General features: G+C 35.7%; 1 protein-coding gene across 1 annotated transcript in view; it reads left to right on the forward strand.

Annotated features, from left to right (window-relative positions):
- Positions 1 to 940: 940 nt before the first annotated feature.
- PKIA (cAMP-dependent protein kinase inhibitor alpha) overlaps positions 941 to 21,725 on the forward strand; it is a 99,817-nt gene continuing 79,032 nt past the window's right edge. The window contains exon 1 of the mRNA XM_021719154.1: positions 941 to 1,206. The gene's annotated coding sequence lies outside the window, so the exon portion shown is untranslated. The remainder of the gene's footprint in view (positions 1,207 to 21,725) is intronic.

Raw genomic sequence — 21,725 nt, forward strand, 5'->3', positions numbered from 1 at the left:
CCCTTAAACTGGTAATATAGTCTGTAATTTGGGAAAGAAGCAAGAGAGGAAGAGAAGGAGGAGAGAAAAAAAGGGGGGGGAGAGGAGAGATTGAGAGAGATTGTGTGTGTGTGTGTGTGTGTGTGTGAGAGAGAGAGAGAGAGAGAGAGAGAGAGAGAGAGAGAGAGAGAGAAACTTTGTTAATAGCTGGTGCGAATTTAAAGAGGGAAGGAAGAAAGGATATATATGCATATATGCGTACTTCATCACCAAGACAAATTTTGGTAAATCCTCAGGAAAGGAAAGAGATACAGCCATCTGTTAATGTGGCTTCTGCTTCTTAATTCTAGATGTTACAGCTGACTGCCCAGTTCGGTGGCAGGGAGGGGAGGAGACTCGAGGAGAGGAAGGGGAAAGAAGGGGTGTTAGAGGGAACATCCGTACCCTAGTGCACCACAGACAGCAACAAATCCTGGGGCGACCCCTCTGTTTCCTTGAGCGCTTTCTCCCATTAGCCCCACTTCACTCCTCTGGGAGATTCCCGTTCTCTTACGTAGGCGAGAGGGCGAGAAAGGTCCTAGCTTTCAAAATTGTGACTTGGCGGCGTGTGTCTATCTGTGTGTACGCGTGTAAGCACTCGTAGGAGAGGTGGAGCGTGCTACCAGGGGTTTGGGAAGATTCCCAGTCGAAATTATTTTCAGAGTGTTTTCGTGTTTATCGGAAAAGACAATCCCAGCCCGCAAATTCGGCGAAATGAACAAAGCTGATAAGGAAGATGAAGAGGGTGGGAACCCCTCACCGACGAACGGAGCCGTCCATGCCGCCGGAGTGACAGGGGGGCGCTCGGGGGAAGGACGCTATGCAGAGAAAGTCTCTCCGGCTCTTCTCTCTCGGGCCCCCGTCCGGCGGCGCGGCATCGCTCGAAGCGTTCGTGGCAAACAGACCTGCGACCCGGCGCGGGAGCGGCGGGCGGGCGCGGTCTCCAGGCGCCCTTCCCTGCGGCCGGGCGCGCTGCCTCTCCCCCCGCGGCTGGCGCGGAATGTGCTGATCCGGCCCGGGGCGGGGGATGACTTCATGCGGCCGGACTCGGCGGCGGGAGCGGCCGTCGCAGCTGGCAGGTGGGGCGGAGGCCGGCGCGGGCTGACCACACTCTCACGGCCCGGCGCGAAGGGACTGCGGCCCGGGGCGGCGGGCGCCCGCGACATGCGCTGACTCGGTCCGGGGAAGGTAAGCAGCCCGGCTGTGCTTGCTCTTGGCCACGCTGCGCGGGGCTTTCCGCTCGGCTAATAATGGGGTTTGCAGAACCGAGGGAAGAAGGGGGTAGCCCGGCTGCACTCTGCAGTGGGAAAAGGAGTAACTCCTCGGCAACAAATCCTCATCGGCCGAGCGTGGAAGGTTGGAGGAGCGGTGTCACTGGGCAAACAAAGAAGGCATTCAGCCTCTGTGCTCTTTTGAACACGACCGACCATTTCAATGCCACATTCACGTACCCAGTGAAGAGGATTCACACCGTAAAATAATTTGAGTTGCTCTTCTGCCTTTCCGGCTTCTGCCTTCACTTGGTTATTTTCTGGATTTGGAGCAGCAGGTCCTTGGCAGTAATCAGAAATCTTCCCTCTCTTTCTGTGGTCCTCCTCCCTCTCTCCTTCCAGTTAATCAAAACAGGTCTACTCTCACCTCAATGTCAAAATACCTGCTCCGGTACTGAACCTTTACTTTCTGACTGGAGGAGAAACTTATCTCCTGGAGTTCGGCTTGGGTTGGGCAGCACTTGACATCGCTTCTACCTTCATTTACCATTTTCTCTGTCAATCATTTTTCATTGATTTCTCTCCGAAATACGGTGCCCATTCACAGGCCAACTCTTGTCAGTTCTTATCCACCACCTGGGTTCCATGACCGATTTTTGTCAAGGACCCAGAAAGGGCATTGCCTCACACGGGGTTTCCTATTCGGTATGCTGTTACCTGTGTCCTTCCCCCACACACATGCAACGAAATATCCTGTGTTTAGCCCTGTATCAACATGGTTTCCCGTGAACTCCGTTCATGCTAGTCTCTGCAGTTACTAGAAGGCTTGAGAAAACAAACAGAATACACTAGGGTGTGAGGAATGTTCCCTGTGCATAGACAGGTAGAAGTAAAAATGTGAATGCCCGTCTATCCAGTTCTTCTTAAAGCTTTTTTTTTTTTTTTCTTTTTTTCCGTTCAGCTGGGTTTTGAGATGACTAATGGTTAGGGTTTGGGGAAAGTCCTTTCCAAAAATCAGGCAGCCCGTTTGTCCAAAGATTTCCCCAATAACCTCAGGTTTCTAAAGTGGCCATCCCCGGAGACAATCAGAAAGCCAATGGAACTGCCCAATCTAAGCCCAGGCTCCGTGAGCATCTTCAAGCTTTTCTTCTCATTTAAAGGTTCCTGCCACTTATCCTAGGATTTTCCCCGCAGATCCCTTGCTACAGAGCTCAAGAGCCTATTCCTGGTGTCACCTAAAGATACTTTTGAAAAATATGCTGTGAAATGGTTAAGATAGCTGTGATGGGGATTGCAAACGGGCCACTTCACCTACAGAGAACAGTTGCAATAAACCAGATTGTGGGGTGTCTGTGTGCCAATAATCTATTTAAAAAGAGATCTGTTATCTTTAAACTTGAAATTAGAGAGACAGTTTGACTCAACAGCCATGCAATTTTATCTTGGCCATTAAATAGAAGATTAGTGAAAAAGAGGGGCAGAGTATGTAGCTTAAAATTTTACCTCTGCTTACCTTCCTTTTTCAATATTATTTTAAAATATACTAGTTCTGGAAATTCATGTCACTTCTATTATTTATTGTTTTTGTCTTTATTACTGCAAATTTCCTTTTTTTCAAAATACACTTTAGAAAGATTTGAAATTGTTTCTTTGTCTCCATCTTCAGCATATGAGGTAGACAGAGTGGAAGGGTGGGCAAAGCCCACTACAAAGTGACCCACTCAGGGAACTTAGAGACCAGGTTTTTGTTTGTTTGTTTTTGGTGTGATGTTGCTGTTACTATGTGTGGATCATAATTTTGGTTTGAGATATTACATTTCAAAATTTTAGAATTTTGTCTCAAGTGCATCAAGAAGTAACAAAGAACAAGATCAATAACAAAATACTCTACCACCTTTTCCTAATAGTAAAATACTTAACCATATAAATCATTAGTCTGAAGAATAAGTAATGATGAATATTAATAGACAAGAATAAGTAATGATGAAAATTAGTATAATAGTTCTTTTTAATAAATCAGTCTAAGGTATGTAAAATACAGATTAGAACAATTGTAGAACTGCAATAAAAATTTCTATGTTGAGTCATCTTTCTGTTGAAAAGCGGTGTATGAGAATATCATAATGAGAAACTGAAACTGTTTATTATTTGGTTTCTGAAGGAACCAAATAACACTCTTTGGTAAGAAATAGGGACAAGAGCAAGGGACTGGTGCTACCTAAGCCAGAATAATACCTGTCGATGATTTTACTGGTGAGATTAATCCATTGAGTTATGAACTGGAGTTGAAGTCCCTTATTGGGAAAAAAGAAAACAAAGTAGAAAAGGTAATTTTCACTTTAATGCAACCAAGGAAGATAATTGCATTTAAGTGAGTTCTGAATTTGGACCTTGTTATGTTTAAACAAGTTTGAGTGAAGTTTTCTGTATTCAGAACCCTAAGCAGAAATATATGTATGATTTCTATGTCTGAAATTTAGCTTATGGCTTTATTTCCTTTTCTTTATATGTTTCCCAAGCAAAGGAAAAATCAATTGGCTGGTGTTCAGAAATGAAAGAGAAATTAAAAACAGAAGTACATGCGTGATTAGATGGTAAATGAATTGCAGACACTTTGGTAGGTTTGACAGGCTAGAGCTGAAGTCAGGTTATTGTTTTCCAATCACGTAAAAAGCATTGTCTGGCAGGCAATGTTATCAGTAAGTTAGAGAGTACAAATTTAGGAGTCAAAGTATCCCTCTCATGACAAAAAAAAAGAGCATTTTTTGTTGCTGATTACTGCTATTAGCTACAACTGAAATAGACTTATCTTAATACTTTGAAAAATGGAATAGAAAAAAATGTAGAAATAACAAGACTAAAAAAGAAATATCATTTCTATTCAACCAGTGACCCCCTTGAGAAGGGGTTAAAAAAAAACTGTTATATTGAAAGTTGCTAATAACTTCTTTATTACCAGATTTCTACAAACATTTTACCTTTTTCCTTTATGTCCTTATTTGTGAGTTCTCTTTTTTAAATTTAATTTAATTTAATTATTTTTATTTAGATGCACGGGGTGCAATTCAGGGTAAGGTATACAAATGGTCATTGTGTAGGTAAAGTTTGGCCATCACTTTGTTCCCCACTTCACCTGGTTTGAGATCAGGTACACTTATTGATGAGGTGTGTCCCTTCCCCCTTCCTCCCCTGGCAGTTTCTCACTACTGCCAGTTCCTTTCTTATAGTATGATTTAAGGTTGAGGTCCGCTTATGAGTGAGAGCATGTAGTACTTAGTTCTTTGTTTTCGTAATAGAACATCAGTATTATGGATTCTAAGTACACCCAAGTTGCTGTGAAACTCATAATTTTGTCCTTCTTTATGGCTGTGCAATATTTCATTGTGTATATGTACTACTTTTTTTTTAAATCCAGTACTCTTTCAATGGGCAGCACAGTTGGTTCCATGTTTTTGCTACTGTGAAGAATGCTGCAATAAACATGTGTGTGCAAGTATCTTTTTCATAGAGTGATTTGAGTTCTTCAGGGTATATTCCCAGAAGGGGGATTACAGGGTCATATGGAAGGTCAATTTTAAGATCTTTTAGGAATTGCCAAACTGTTTTCCACAGAGGTTATACTAGTTTACACTCCCATCAAAAATGTAGAAGTGTTTCTTTTTGTCCACATTCTCTCTAGCATCTGTTGTTTTTTGAGTTATTGGTGATGGGCATCCTGATTGGAGTTAGGTGGTATCTCATTGTGGCTTTAATTTGCATTTCTTTGATGATTAGTGAGGCTGAGCATTTTTTCATGTATCTGTTGGCTGTTTGTATGTCTTCTTTTGAGAGGTGTCTATTCATATCTTATGCCCACTTTTTTATAGGGCTATTTGTTGTTGTTGTTGTTTTTTCTTTTTGGCACATTTGAATTCCTTGTAGATCCTGGGTGTTAGGCATTTGTCAGATATACAGTTGAAAAATATTTTTTCCCATTCTGTGGATTCTCTTGATGGTTTCTTTTCCTTTCAGATGCTTTTTAATTTGATGAGGTCCCACTTGTCTATCTTATCTCTTATGGCATGGGCATTTGGGATTTTGATCAGGAATTGGTTGCCAGTTCCAATTTCCATAAGGGTGTCTCCTGCATTTTCTAAAGTTCTTACGGTTTGAGGTTTTATGTTTAAGTCTTTGATCCATTTAAAGTTGATTTTTGTGTATGGTAGGGGTCTTGTTTTAACCTGCATACGGTCAGTCAGTTTTCCCAGCACCATTTACTGAATAGGTTCTACTCTCCCCAGTGGTTGATGGTGGAGTCTTTTTGAAGATGAGCTGGTTGAGAAATTGAGATTTTGCTTCTGGAATCTTTATCTTGTTCCATTGGTGTATATGCCTGTTCTTGTACCAATACCAGGCTGTTTTCATTATTGTAGCCTTATCATAAAGTTTAAAGTCTAGAAGTATGATCCCTCTTGCTTTATTTCTTTTGCTGAAGATTATTTGGGCTATTCATGGTTATTTATGTTTCCATAGCAATTTCTGTATTGTCATTTCCAGGTCTGAGAAGAATGATGCTGGTAATTTAATGGTTATTGAGTTAAATCTGTAGATTGCCTTGGGTAGGATGGATATCTTAACGATGTTGATTCTTCCAATCCATGAGCATGGAATATTTTTTTATTTGTTTGTGTCATCTTTGATTTCTTTGAGCATTGTTTTGTAGTTTTCATTGCAAAGGTCTTTCACTTCTCTGTTTAGGAAGATGCCAAGGTATTTCATTTTTTTTGTGGCTATTGTGAATGCAATTATGCTTTTAATGCAATTGTGGTTTCTGTTTATTTGTTGGTGGTGTATAGGAATGTGACTGTCTTTGGTATGTGTATTTTATGCCTTGAGACTTTGCCAAAGTCCTTTATCAGTGCAAGGAGGTTTTTGGCAGATTCTCTTGGGTTTTCAACGTATAGGATCATGTCATCTGCAAACAGGAATGGCTAAACTTCCTCTTTTTTCTATTTGGATATCCCTGATTTCCTTCTCTTGTCTGTTTGTTCTAGCTAGGACTTCCAACACTATGTTGAACAGGATGGGTGAGAGTGGGCAGCCATATCTTGTTCTGATTTTCAGAGAAAAATGGTTCCAATTTCTGTCGGTTTAGCAGTACTTTGGTTGTGGGTTTATCACAGATGGCTCTTACTATTTTGACGTATGTTCTACCTATGCCTAGGTGTTCAAGGGTTTTTATCAAGAAGGGATGCTGGATTTTATTGAAAGTTTTTGCCATGTCTAATGATGTAATCATGTGGTTCTTGCTTTCACATCCATTTATATATTTAATTACATTTATGATCTTGCAGATGTTGAACCAGCCCTGCATCCCAGGGATGAAGCCTACTTGGTTTTGGTTGATGATTTTTGAGATGTGTTTTTGGATTTTGTTTGCTAGAATCTTGTTGAGAAATTTTGTATCTATGTTCATCAAGAATAGTTCTCTTTCTTTGTTCGATCTTTATCCTGTTTGGGTATCAATGTGATGCTAGCTTCATAAAATGATTTGGGGAGAGTTCCATCTTTCCCAATTGCCTGGAATACTTTCAATAGATTGGTATCAGCTCCTCCTTATTTGTTTTGTAGGATTGTACTGGAAAGCCATCTGGTCTAGGACTTTTTTTTCTTTTGTAGGTAGATTTCTTATGATAAAGTCATTTTACTGGGTTGTTATTGGTCTATTTAGGGTTTCAATTTCTTCTTGTTTCAACCTTGCAGGCATGTGTAGTGTCAGAAACTCCTCCATTTCATTTAGGTTTTCGAGTTTGTTTCCCTACACGTATACATAGTAATCTTGGATAATCTTTTGTATTTCTTTAGGGTCAGTTGTGACTTGATCATTTGCATTTCTGACTGTTATATGTGTTTTTTCTCTCCTTTTCTTGGTCAATATGACTAGGGGTACATCAATCTTATTTATCATTTCAAAGAACCAGCTATTTATTTCATTGATTTTTTTTCCTAATATAGTTTTTTCTTCTATGTCCTGTATTTGAGCTTTTATTTTGGTGATCTGAATTCTACTGTTGAACTTAGGGTTTTGGTAGTCTTGCTTTTCCAGCTTCCTTAGGTGATTGTTAGGCTATTGACTTGTGATCTTTCCATTTTCTTTATGTGTGCTTATAGAGTAATGAATTTCCCCTTAGTACCGTTTTCATGGCATCCCAGAGGTTTTGGTAAGATGTTTCTTCATTTTTCTTTGTTTCTAGGAATCTTTTAATTTCTGTTTTGATTTCCATGTTGACCCAGGAGTTGTTCAGCATTATGCTGTGTAGTATCCATGTCTTTGTGGATTTGGGGGGAACTTCGTTGGTGGTGATATTTTTATTCCACTGTGATCTGAGAAGATGAATGGTAGTATTTTGAGTTCATGAAATTTGTTTATGCTTGATTTATGGCCGAGGATGCGGTTATCTTATATGTTTTCTTTTATGTTTTTTTAATTAAATATTTGTGTTTAAAATATTATTAATAAATAATATGCATCTACCACTGTGATACCTCCTAATTTACTTTCTCACTAATACCCTAAAGACCTCCTTGCCCAGCCTAAACCAAGTGGTCTTTATTTCCAACATGAACCCCATGATGCTGTACCTACATATCTTCATTTATTCCTTTGGCCCATCCTACTGCATGCTGAGACTTGATTTACATGAAGCCTTTTCCATACTCACTTACCTTTCTTAGTAAGATGTGTTTCCCTCTTGTCTAAGTTCCTATAGAACTTTCTATCTTGGTTTATCCTTTCATGTGAACACACTTTGCCAGCTTTTCTAAAATAACCCTTGAGAGCAGAATCTGAGACTGATAAGTTTTTATACATTCATAGTGTAATGCCTAGCTCACTCTGTCTCTCTTTTTAGTGAAGAAATGAGTTCTTTTCCAGGGATATAAATCTATTACCCTTCTCTGCCGTCTCTACCTTTAAAGAATTATTTTTCTCTGTTAGCCAACTTAGGATCTCAGTGTACAAGGGAGAGTCCAAAAAATTCAGAATTTATTTTTTTAAAATTGTGTATTTATTCTTACATGTTTAATTTCAGTCACCTTCAGTATACTCCATCTGATGCACTACACCTATCAAGACACTTTTCCCACTGCTTAGTTTTTGTACTTGTTAATTGTGATGCCTTTTAGTGCTTCTGACATTTTTTGTTTCACCTTTTCCATGTCGGCAAAACATTTCCCTTTGAGGATTTTTTTTCATTGGGGAGACAAAAATAATTGCTCAGGGTGAGATCTGGTGAATGCAGAGGGTGGGGCACAGGGATGATGCCATTTTTGACAAAAACTGCCAAATGCCCAGTGTGGTGTAGGCAGGTGTGTTCGTAAATCACCCATCATGAAATGGGCAAACACAAAAGAATCTCCAAAAAAAGTTATCACTGAAGCTGAACACAACCTCTCACAGCAACACTGGGTTGTATATTGATGCCGGTTGGTTCCTAGAACACTTACCTAGCAGAGGAAGCTTGTCACACAAGGAGCTCACTCTCACAAAAATAATTACTGTTTTCTTTGGATACTCTTATTGTATGTACAAGTACTAATTTAGTTTTTTGGTTTTTTGGGTGAATACTTAAATAATGGTAAATATAATGAAAGTACAATTAATTATAACCTACAAAAAATTTACTTTTTGTAAATGTTTGTAGATTACACACCCTTCAAAGTATATTTGCTCATATATATTGAAAGAAAGATAAGCATAGCAAAGCAAAACCTTCAAGAAGACATTGTGCCTGCTTTCAGTGTGCTTGCATTCAAAACAAGAAAGGTGCCTTATATATGTGAGGACTTATCTTATTTCAAGCCACTTATCTTATTTCAAGCTCTGCTAGGAACTCTCATCTATGATATCTTACTTAGTTCTTCTATTGCATGCTAATTTTATATTGAAAAAACAGACTAAAAATGGCACCTAAAGGGCAGAGATTCCTTACACATAACTGTACTGTTTTTTGATATGTAACAGAACGAAGAGAAGAATGATAAAAATGTAAAATCAGAGCCATCAAAGTAACTGAAAATTGTTTTGTGATTAATTTATTAATCCTTTTTAAATTTTTGGATGTTCATGTTCCTTTTGATAATTCAATGAGGGGCTGGGCATCTTCTCCCCAAGTTCATATAGACATAATTTTGCATACAATTTTAGGTGTTTATGGATCCAGGACTAAAGCCTTCTTTAGCAAATGGTTAAAGAATATCTATTTGTGCTCTTTTTTTTTTTTTTTTTTTTGAGTTGGAGTCTCACTCTATCACCCAGGCTGGAGTGCAGTGGCGCACTCAAGGCCACCCTAGCATCGACTTGCTGGACTCCAGCAATCCTTCTGCCTCAATCTTCCAAGTAGCTGGAACTACAGATGTGTGCTACCACACCCAGCAAATTTTTAAATTTAGTAGAGACAGGTCTTGCCAAGTTGCCAGGGCTGGTCTCAAACCCACGACCCAGGCAATCCACTCGCCTCGGCCTCCCAAAGTGCTGGGATTACAGACTGAGCTATTTGTGCTCACTTTGACAGCATATGTGTTCTTTCTTAGTCCATACATTTTCCTACTTGATATGAAGTTGTCCTTCTATTTTCTCCCTATTAGTGCCTGAAAGGAAAACTCTCCACTAGCACTGGCACAAAGACAGCTGAGATGACTAGGAAGCAAGTGCCAGTGAAAACAGTGACTCAAAGAACCTGGATTCAGGGAAAAGGCATCCCACATTCCAAATGATTTATTTAAGGTTTTCCAATCAAAACCATTTTTACAAAAAACGAAAAACCAGTTCTCAGACTGAGAATACTGAATTGCCACATATGTAGAAGAACATTACCAGCAGTTGACTGGTATAGTCTACTTTGAAATATATTCAGTTCTTTTAGGATATATCTGCCTCAAAGTCATTATTTCTTTATGGGAATGCCATCTGCAGTCACATATTTGCTTTTACCAAGTTAAGGAAAGAATGACAAGTTATGTTCATCCCTCCTAGGTTCTAAAACAATTACCAGTCTAAAAGAGCTACACATAATTTTAGATGCATCAAAATGCATTACAATTCTTAGCTGATACTTAAGGGGGCTAGTACTAGCTAGCATGGTTCTTGCTGATATGAGTTTCAAAGAAATGTTACAAGAATGACATTAATAGAAAAAAACAGAGATGAAGAGATTTTAAAAAACCCTCAAAATCACAACTTAAGCTGTTGCTTTCTTTACATTTCCCAAAATACATTTTTTGTACCCCAAATATGGTATAAACCTATAAAATCAGTGAAATGTTATGGAAACTTAATATGTCCAATGTGACATAAATTTGTACTTTATCTCATAGAATATTTTATAATTTTTAAAATTTTTTCTGGTAAAATATACAGTTACCATTATAACTATTTTTAAGTGTACAGTTCACTGATATTAAATACTACATTCACGAATGCTGGGCAACCATTAACCATACGTTTTCAGAACTTTCTCATCATCCCAAACAAAAACAATGTTACCCATTGTCCAATAACCCTTCGTTCCTTCAACCCCAGGTAAATTCTATTATGCTCTCTGTGTCTATGAATTTGCCAGTTCTAGGTACCTCATATAAGTGGACTTATACAATATTTGTTCACAATAATATGACTGGCTTTCTTTCACTTAGCATAAATGTTTTCAAAGTTAATTTGTATTTTAGCATATATCAGAATTTCATTTATTTTTAAGGGTGAATACTGTTTTATGCTATGTATATACCACACATAGTAATTTTGAATTATAAAACACTTTAATACATTTTCTTTCTATTACAGTATCTAGCATATAACACTACTATTTATCTTTAATCAATGTTTAGTAATGTGTATTATGTGCCATTTTATTAAGTCAGATCCTATCGGTAAATATTTATTTAGTTCCAAATTATTTTATGATTTCAAGTTATGTGATAATGCACATAGTGGTGTATGTGCCTTTTACTTCTTTTGTTTGTTTGTTTTCTGAGTTGGAGTTTCACTCCATTGCCCAGGCTGGAGTGCAGTGTCACACTCACCGCCACCCCAGCACCAACCTTCTGGGCTCTGGCAAACCTTCCAGCCCAATCTTCCAAGTAGCCAGAACTACAGGTGGGTGCTACCATACCTGGCTAATTTTTTTTTATTTATTGTAGAGGTGAGGTCTCGCCAAGTTGCCCAGGCTGGTGTCAAACCCGTGAACTCAGGCAATCCACTCACCTCGCCTCCAAAGTGTTGGGATTACAGGCTGAGCCACTGAGCCCGGCCATGCTTTTACTTCTGATGGAAGAATTCTTGGAGTGGTATGGGGTGGTATTGTTGAATCAAAGATTATGCCCAGACATTTATAATTTGAATATGTACATTGACTGTAAAAATCATAGCCTTCTTCAATAGATAATATTTCTGTATGTTCTGGAACCCTTTCAAACTATCTTAAAAATGAATGCAGATAATATAAGGAAACTCATTGAATATGATATGAGCAAGAAAATATTCTCAATTTTTTTTTCATTTCCAGTTCATGGAAGAGAAACAGTATGTACAAATATCAAGAGAATTCAGATCTCTCAATCACACATTTTTTTACTTCAAAATATCACAGAGTGCACCACAGATGTCAGTCAAGTCTTAAAACAACAATGTATAAAAGAAGAAACATCTATAACTAGTGTGTGTGTGTGTGTGTGTGTGTGTGTGTGTGTGTGTGTGTGTTTAAAGCTCCAACAATAGGGTTATTTGTATTAAATTGAATCTAAACTTTAGTCTGGTTTTTAGTTCAAATTATGTGCCTGAATTATGGCAAATATTTATTATTTATTTTAGTTTCTTTTTAATGTATTCTCTTTAATTTATCCTAGAGTAATTAAAGCCCAATGATGAGAGTGTCTTATTTAAACTAAACTACAAACTTTGAAATATGTGAAGTATAAATAAAATTAGTGAGACTTTTATCTATCCCCCTCATCAGAAGACTGTCTCCAGTATGTCATACAGGAGAGGAGAAACAGAAGGCTTGCTGTAGATTGCATCATGTTTTACTTGAATTAGATATTAGCAGGCTGAAAGGGAAAGGATGAAGCAACATGTCTCATAACATATATTTGATAAGCTACTTAAAAGTGAAGGGTTACAAGGACAATTATTTGACTGGATAAACACACTCCACAATGTAGCCAACCATAGACATGTCACAACAGCATTTTAAGGTATGCTTTTCCTTGTTTATTAATTGGAATGGAAGCAATTAATAAACATTTATCCTATAATCTACCTTTATTTATGTCTTTATTGTTGTCGGTCAAATCATCTTTGAAAAGCAGACTTAAAACAAATAGGCATTCTGACCTTTGCCTGAATAAACAACAATCTGGACACACTGTCTTAAACAATGTGCTGCAGTTGACTTCTAGACCAAAGGGTAGAAGTGTCAGTTGTCTGGTCATTCCAATAGCAGCAGCAACACAACCTGCTGTATTCCTGTCTATATACTGCAGAATCTGACGGTGTAAACATAGAAAAGGGAATAATATTGTTAATGACATATCTTACATTTCTCTCCATGATTTTTCACACTGAGGTTCACTGATAATTGAGATGTAGTGGAAAACAGGATGTTAAGACCCTCTATCCATTTGCAAAACTTAATTCTGCCAGAACTTGTAGAAATAACATTGAATCTGAATTGGTGGGTATCCAATGAATTTGCTGAGAATAATCTGTTGAACTAACCCAAATATAAATTCAGATTTAAAGATTAGCAAATTTTAAAGAGTAACTATGGTAACATTTCAAAATTTTAGAAAATGAACATTATATATATGGGTTTTTAATTATAGGGTATGCTCATTGAAGAATAATACATTTTTAAGAGAGTTCATTCTAAAAAGACCATTTTTGTACTTTTTAGACCACTAATCCCCAAAATAATTGTGGCTAAGAGCAGTGGCTCATACCTGTAATCCCAGCAATTTGGGAGACCAAGGTGGGAGGGACTCTTGAGGTCAGGAGTTCAAGACCAGCCTGAGCAACAAAGAGAGATGTCATCTCTAAAAGAATAAATAATTTTTTAAAAAATTAACCGGCTCCAGTAGTGTGCCTGAAGTCCCAGCTACCTGAGAGGCTAAAGTGAGAACATCAGTTAATCCTAGAAATGTGAGGCTGCAAAGAACTATGACTGTGTTATAGTTGCACCCCAACCTGTGCAACCAACCGATATTCTGTCTCAATCAATCAATCAGTCAACCAATCAATAGAGACAAGTTATTGTCATCCAAATTAGTCCCTTATCCGACTCTTAAGAAAGTGATAGTTCTTGGGGAAGCTGCTTTTCTGCAGTGAGCCAAGTTGACATAAAATGGAGCTGATATTCTTAACTATATGTTGCATGCCCATATTTATTAGAATTCCCTAATGATCAATACAAAGGGATTTTATGATAAATAAAAATGTACATATTGAGAATCCCCACAGATAAAAGTTAGCTAAGACACAGCTGGTGATCCTGTAAAAGAGAAACCTAAATTACGTTTTTTTAAATCTTCTCCATTTTAGGAAATAACCCAGGATTGCAAAACAAAGCATGAAAAGCAGCATTTATATATTTTATAAAAGTTAAGATTTCCACAGAGCTTACCAGCATCATATGCTATGGTAAGCACTCATTAAATGTACATTGTTATCATTGCATAACTAAAATATCAAGAGCATAAAAATTCTGCAACTCAAGTGGTCAGTATGGTACTTGACTTTCATACAGGCATTTACAAAATACTTGTTGAGCAACTAAATGAATTAATACCTTTTTTTTTTGTTTTAAGTTGGAGTCTCACTCTGTCGCCCAGACTGGAGTGCAGTGGATGCTCCCGGCCACCGCAGCCTTGACCTGCTGGGCTCCGGCGATCCTTCCGCCTCAGCCTTCCAAGTAGCCGGAATTACAGGCCCGCGCTACCACGCCAGGCTAATTTTTTTGATTTATTGTAGAGATGAGGTCTCGCCTGCCCAGGCAGGTCTCGAATTCACGGGCTCAGGCAATCCACTCACCTCAGCCTCCCAAAGGCGCGGGATTACAGGCTGAGCCACCGAGCCCGGCAATATCTTTTTTTTTTTTTTTTTAAAGCTTTCCTCCTAATACAGAATATGTGGTATTCTATACAAGTTCATTGTGATTATTTTTGTAGACATTGTGGGAATATATTATGGATGGTACTACTCTTTTCCCTATTTCTTGTCATACCATACTGTCTTCCCTCTGGAGTTTTATAAAGTATGAATTAGAGGTGATTCATATTTTAGTTTGGGATTTGTCTAGTAAATAATTCAAGGCACTCAGTCAAGCACAGTCCATTTACCCAGGGCAGGAAAATATATGACATTCCTCTTTCTTCAATGACAGCATGTTTGGACTTTTAGGAAACTCAAAATGCAAGATATGGATTATAATAATAAAATATTTGTCAGTGGTCTTTTATCTCCATGTCTTTCTGAGTCTTATTTATTGTGAAGAACACAATCATAAAGAAAAATCACAGTCAGTGAAAACTGGTTCCACTTCAAGCAGCTTTGAGATAGTAAACTTGTCTGTCATGTCTTTATGGGACTTTGTAAAGTCACTATTTCATGATAAAATTCAAATCTCACACTAAAATGCTCTGACACTAAGCAGTCCGTCAAATGAGGGGATGAAAGTTGGCATCTCAATCATCTATTTAAAAATAAAATGTAAACATTTTTATAGGTTTTTTTTAATAAACCTTTGTTGGCAAAATACTTAAATATTTAAATTTCCCCTTCTAATAAACAAATGGAAAATGAAAGAAAATGGCATTACGATGTTAGGAAAGCAAACCAATTAGGTTGATCTCAAAATGTCTGACTGCAAAGCTTGTGGGTTTTTTAAATAAAATTGATAATTTTATTCTTAGAGCGTTCAGGCAGCTTTCAGTCATTTTCAAGATCAATCAAAAAACCTCTGAAGATTATCTTTAAAGTATTCTGATCATTGGGCCTTCCTCTGCTTATTTTTATTTTCAGTTTGTTTATTTTGGGGAATTTTCATTACCACTTCTGTCCAAATCATGTTTTTCAGGAAATGAATGCAGGCTTTGAATCTCACCTCTATCATTTACTAACTTTGTGCCTTATAAGTTACTGAACCTCAGAATTGTTTCCTGATATTTAAAATAGGCAAGTGATAAAGTTGTGAGGATTAAAGAAGATAACAGGAGAACTTAGTGTGATATCTGAAACATACATAGTAAAGGTTAATGTTTTCCATTTTTATCATTTTATTCTCATGGGCAACTTATAACCAGACCTCATTACCACATCTTTCCCCACATTTTTATGAATTATTTTTTCTATCTTTCCCCATGTAAATTAAACTAAGCCTTGAAATATCCTGAATTGCACTGGAAAAATATCTCAATATAGGTAATGCCAGTGTCAGGAGAAGTTGAGACCACAACAATGCAAGGTTGTCAGGCTCTGATCCAGCAGTAACTGTGAGAATTAGACTTAGCTTCTATTTTTAACTCTTCAAGTAGTTGATTGGATGACCTGGGAAAAGTCAATTAACTATTAATTCTGCATCTTATTTTCTTTCTGAATCATACCATATGTCGAATCACTCATTTCAAGATTCATTATCATAAATGGTATTAAAGGTATTAAATAAGGGTACTTATTTCAGAAGCAAAGTGCCACATAAAATAGGAATGCCAAGCCTTTGAAAATTCTGCTGATTTATCTGGCTAATACCCAAATAGATTTTTTAAATGTGTAGCTATGGGGGAAGTCTCATTTATTAAGTTGTCCAAGAAGGAAATTAACCTGTAACACTCTTGTACATCATATAGTAAGATCTCTTGTTGGTCTGTGATACAGTTCTATTTTTCTGAAGCCCAAGGAAGTCACAGAGATCAGGTAAGCATTATTATTCAGGGACTTGTTTATTACTAGATTCAACTAAATAGATTTGATTAACAGCAAGACCTTTAAAATCAAAACACTTAATGTGAAAGCTTTACTACCAGAAAAACCAGTCTAAAAGCTAGCATTTTCATTACATATACATGCTTTGGTTTAAACACAATTTGGTGGGGGGAGGACTTGAAAAGCACACAATTTTACATTTTTTAAAATATGGCTTTCTATTATTGATATGGACCATTTAGGTTACAAGTTCAAAAACTACTTAGGATCTTATCACAGTTATTCACAAGGGAGATATTGTAGTGATCAAAACTTCATCCAAACTTGCAATAATTTATTGCAGTTGGTAAAGTCTCTTCATGTGTCCTGGTAATAAAAGAAATTCACTCTTTCAAATAAAAAGTATAAATCATTAGTATTAGTAAGTTTGTCTTAAATTTCCAAACCAGTATTGTAAATCCTTGTTTGAATGCTGAATTCATTACCTGTTCACCAAAGGATTGAGGAGTAGATTTTGTGGTATAGTCTGATTCTAAGATGAGATGTAGAAAACACTCAAAATACCTGTTTTGAATATATATGTACCTACATGCATACACCTATATTATAAATATAGTTATATATTTTCTGTATATCATAAACTATATTAACCAATTATGTATGTGAATATATACAAATGTATTCATTAGTAATTTTCTTGTATTTCAAATATTTTATTATTTTAAAATTGGATTTTATTTAAAATAAGCAGACAAGTGCTTAGAGAAGCATTTGAAGAATTCTTGTTTCCAAAGTCAAGTTTTGCAAGGAAAACTTATTTTTTTCACTGGCAGTTTATTTTTCAAATTATAGGAATATTTTTAAGCTTGTTAAAGTGATTATTTAATAGATAAGTATGAATATGTATTTACCTATTTCAGATTTCTTTATATGTGTTATACTGTATAATATATATTTATTTAAACATTTCTAATCTATATCTTACTAGGTTATAACACTATTCTATTATGTGAGAACAGTGGCATAGTTGTCTTTCAGCTTGGAAAGTGCACCTGTATCATTTGATTATTTTTATCCCTAAGTTCTTTGGCTTTCCATCAACTTTTCTGCTTTGAGGAATACATAGTCCAATGCATAAGAAGTTCTCTTCTTTAAAATAAAATATTTTTAAAAAGTTCTCTTGTACATCTGTGTTTCATGCCATAATTTTTCAGTGCCTCATTAAGTCCTAGTCTGAACGGTTCACATTTGAATTGAGTGTTTCAGAATAGACCTGTTCTTTGTAAATTGTCAGATCTGTTTGTTAGATATTTCTTTCTTTTTATGTTGGACAATGACTACAGAAAAAGAGTAAGAAAATTATGTGCAACGTGGGACATTTCAAATCTTTTTCTACACTTATACTTGATAACAAACTTTCTCACAGAAAAACTGGAAACTTGGGAGTTGCAGTTAAATAGCCCCAAGGTAGAACAAATCCCAAACATATTGTAAGCTTTTTCCAAGTACAGTAAGATAATCAAACTTGACCTGGCATTTACTGTAGTTTTCCTTACCACTCTAACAGTATACTATTAACTAGATTTTTAAAAATAGCTATTTGTTGATTAATGGTGTCTATTTTTGATTCTGTTTCATAACACTTTTATACAGAGGCTTATTTTAGCAAATGCCATTAGTTGGATTGTTGGGTTTTCTTCTGCTTTATAACTGATTAGCTCTACAAATAAAAAATACTCAAAGGCCAGACATGTCAATTAAAATGTATAAGCACAATAGAAGTGATGTTTTTAAAATTAACTTTGGAATACATTTCGGTTAATATTAAAGACAGAATCTGCAGCTGGGGGCAATGACCTATGCCTATAATCCCAGCAACTTGGAAGGCTAAGGCAAGAGAATCCCTTGAGACCAGGAATTCAAGATCAGCCTGAGTAACATAGTGAGACTCCTCCTCCATATCTCTAAAAAAAAAAAAAAAGGAAGAAAAAAGAAAATACCCAGGCATGGTAGTGCAACCTGTAGTCCTAGCTACTCAAGAAGCTGAGGTAGGAGGATCACTTAGCACACAAGTTAAGGTTGTAATGAGCTCTGTTTCCATCACCACACTCCAACCTGGGTGACAGCGTGAGACCCTGTCTCTAAAAGTAACAACAGAAAAAGACACAGAATCTTATTGATGTGTGTATATTTTCTTTATAAATAAATTCGTATGTTTCACTATGTATTAATTTATAGAAATTACCTCCAGATCATTTTTAGAACACAAATATTTATGACAGTTCTTTACTGTTTTTATTTTATTAATTTATTGAAGTATTATATGTCTCATGTTTCATATACATTCTTCTTTGATTGTAATACTAGTTTAGGAATTTTAATTTAGTATGTAAATATGCCACTGTTGAAATTGCTACATCTTTAAGATCAAAATTAATTGAAAGATTAGTGGAGTTACTCTTCTGAAGTGTTACTATTATTAGAGTGACTTCAGTAAATGCATTAGAAAAACAAAAATATCTCTGTTTAGAGTTTCTACCCTAATAATACATACTGAAATATATCTTACACATATTAACAAAATGATATATTTTAGAACATGGTCTATAAAATGATTTGCCAACTGACAGGCAACCTTTGACAATAAAGTATGCTTGATACTTTATTTTTGTAAATTCATTGTACCACAAAAATGTGATTTTAATTAAATAGTTAGCACATGATTTGTAATTCTCAATCATTCTCTGTAATATGCTTCTTACCCATTATTAACAAAAGATGGAGTAGCCAACAATTTTATTCAGATTTTCATTTAAACTCAAGTTGATCTATATTTCTATAGTGATTTTATATCTACAACCACACTTTAGTAAATGGAAGTTTTTTAGAGTTTTTGTATCAGCTTTCAAGTAGATCGATCTTTATCTAACTTTTTTATTTCAAGAATATTAATGAAAAGGTACAAATGGTCTTTAATTAAATATAAATAGTGGAATAGTCTATGAAATGGTTGAAATTATGAAACACAAGAATATAGGGCTATTCTTTAAAGTAGATGAATTTCTAATATATTTACTTAGGTTATTTATGCTAAGCATGTGTTAGGTGAAAAGAAGAATGCCAAACAATAAATGATGCATATTTACAGCTTGGTTTTGAGTTCACATACATAGAAAAAAAAAATTAAAAGAAAATTAAAAATTTTAAAGTCTATTATCAATGGTTAAGTCAAGAAACAGAGACTCTTTGTGATGTCATTTTGTGTTTCTAAATTCATTCAATGCATACATATTACTTTTAGAACTGTTTAAAAATAAATTTACATGTTTGGATGTGTTTTTTAACATCTAAACATTGCTAAGAGTGTAGCTAAAATGCCCAACTTTTATGTAGATTTCTGCAAGATATAGACTGACCATGAAGATATTCAACATAGTAGAAGGAGGTAAGTTTTCCTTCAACCTGGAATCAAAATAATAAATTATATTTTTAAAGCATCATATAATTTTTAAAGCTTTTTTTATATCCATTTTCACATTGGCTCATACCGACTCCCTAAGTTTGGGAGAACAAAAACTATTCTTATTTTGTCGACAGGGAAATTGAAATTCATGAAGTTTAGTAATTTGTCCACTTAAGGAGTATACACAGTTATTAAGTGTTGGGCCGGAATTCAAGCCTTTTTCAGGCCATTGCCAATTTCATGCTTTAGGAACTGGATATGTTTGAAGTAAGCACAAAAATGGAAATAGGACTGGTTCTGCTTCTAGTTACAAATTGGTCTACAAACCTCACTGCAGCCTGAACCATGAAAATCTGTAAGGATTACTTTCACTAACCCCAATATGGACATTTTAATAGGTTTTTAGGTTTAATTAAACTACTTTTTTTCACCATACCCCAGTTTGTGTATCTTTGGGTCTATTAACAGTTTCTCCTGGGTATAACGTGCCTCCTACTTTAAAGGTTGCATTGCTTTAAAAACAAACATTGACATTGTCAATGGCTTACCTGAGTTCAATAATATGCCAGTCTAGTTTTCATTGACATAATGCTGACGTTCATGAGATTATATCATTTTATTTATAACACACACACACACACACACACACACACACACACACACACACACACACACATTTGCTAGGTCTAATTTTAAGTAGTAAGATTTGCTTTACACTAGAGCATTAGTTACAGAATTTGCAACCTAATTGCAATGCACAGTCATATAATCTATTATTTTAAAAGATAACACATTCACAGAGAATTCTCTTCTATTACTACATTGGACAGTTTTAATACACTTCTACTAGTTTTCTGTTAAGTATAAAATTATTTTAAATAGGTCATTTATGAGATCTGTCTTGTTTTTTAATGCTTCTGAATATCACCACGATAGCCTGCTTTTTAAAATAGTCTGACACCTACCAAGTACTCTTTTACCTCCTACAAGAAAGCAAGAAAAAGAAAGCATTGATAGTTTTAATTTTAGTGGAGGGTTGTTGATCTTAGAATTAGTCATTTGCTGTCATTTGAATTTCAAGTATGCTGTAAATATTTAAGGTTCTTAATGAATTTTCGGCAGAATTTTTATATATATCGTATTTCACTTGGGATTAGCAAAATTAAACGGTTAATTTTTTACTATTTCTTAGTTTCCTTCATTGCATATACTCAAAACTTTCACAAAAATATTATGCTTTGGGCTGTTCATTGATAACAGACAATGCTAGGAATTGATGATTCTGATTTTCAGTTTAAAAAAAGCCAAACAAAACAAAATGAAAAGCTAAAGAAACAATTACTATAGCATATTTTTGTGCATTTAGTTAACCAGCTAGTCACACCATTGATCATTAAATTTTCAGACTACAGAGACAAATACTAAATGTTTTGCACATTCAGAGAAGTAAAAATAATACAGCACTTCTTATGCTTACTCTGTGCTAAAAGGCATTCTAAAATCAAGTAGATTTCCCCTCAGAACAACCAAGAAGTAGGCACTATTATTGCCTGTTCCACAGATCGGCAAACTGAGTCACAGAATGAGAGTAAATTACCTGTAGTTATGCAGCTAGTGAAAAACACAGACATAGGATTTTAAACCAGGCAGTTTGTTGTGAAAGTCCACTTTCCCAACTCCTTATAATGATTATAATATTGAATTTATAATGAATCTTTTGATATCTACTATTTGTCATATGCCCATTTACAGTTTCAAGGAAAGAGAAGGAGGGAGGGAAGGAGGCAGGGGAAATGTCAAAATTCTGCCTTTTTGATACTGTGTGCTATAATTTATAATAAAACTCAATTCAAGGACTTGTAGAGACTTCAATAGCATACTTTTAAATTTTCTCATGTGAAGTCTCTGATAGTATTATCAGATGGAGACTAGTAAATTTCTATTTAATTATAATCACATTTGAAATACTGTAGCAGTCTCACATTTGAGGCAAAAGCAGTAAGAGTCATTTTCACAGCAATAGTTCTGCCTTTAAAAGTATTATCAGGTTTTTTTTTTTTTTTTTTTTTTTTTTTTTTGA

This window comes from Carlito syrichta, unplaced genomic scaffold (genome assembly GCF_000164805.1).
Source record: "Carlito syrichta isolate Samal-C Ts95f unplaced genomic scaffold, Tarsius_syrichta-2.0.1 Scaffold314280, whole genome shotgun sequence".
NCBI lineage: Eukaryota > Metazoa > Chordata > Mammalia > Primates > Tarsiidae > Carlito > Carlito syrichta.